The following is a 675-nucleotide window of genomic DNA, read 5'->3' as shown; positions in this document are numbered from 1 at the left end:
AGAAGGAAGGGAGGGAGGGAAGAAATGAAGCCCTGGGAGGGAGGAGAGAAGGAGGAGGAGGAGGGGTCGAGCGGGGGGGGGGGAGAGAAGGGAAGGAGGAGGGGCAAGAGGGGGAGGGCAGGAGAGAAGGGAAGGTGGGGGCCTGGGCGGAGGGAAGGGAAGTCCGAGGGGAGAGCGGAGGGAAGGAAGAAATGAAGCCTTTGGGAGGGGGAGGGCAGAGAGATAAGGAAGGAGGAGAGAGGAAGGGAGGGAGGAGAGAGAAGGAAAGGAGCAGGGTTCGAGCGGGGGGGGGAGGGGAGGAGAGAAGGGAAGGAGGAGGGGCAAGAGGGGGCAGAGAGAAGGGAAGGAGGGGGCCTGGGCGGAGGGAAGGGCAGTCCAAGGGGAGGGAGGAGAGAAGGAAGGGAGGGAGGGAAGAAATGAAGCCCTGGGAGGGAGGAGAGAAGGGAAGGAGGAGGAGGGGTCGAGCGGGGGGGGGGGGGAGAGAGAAGGGAAGGAGGAGGGGCAAGAGGAGGAGGGGCAAGAGGGGGAGGGGAGGAGAGAAGGGAAGGTGGGGGCCTGGGCGGAGGGAAGAGAAGTCCGAGGGGAGAGCGGAGGGAAGGAAGAAATGAAGCCTTTGGGAGGGGGAGGGCAGAGAGATAAGGAAGGAGGAGAGAGGAAGGGAGGGGGCAGAGAGAA

The sequence above is a fragment of the Lissotriton vulgaris genome, chromosome 5, assembly GCF_964263255.1.
Source record: "Lissotriton vulgaris chromosome 5, aLisVul1.2, whole genome shotgun sequence".
In the NCBI taxonomy this organism is placed as follows: Eukaryota; Metazoa; Chordata; class Amphibia; order Caudata; family Salamandridae; genus Lissotriton; species Lissotriton vulgaris.
Note: the sequence above shows the minus strand (reverse complement) of the source record.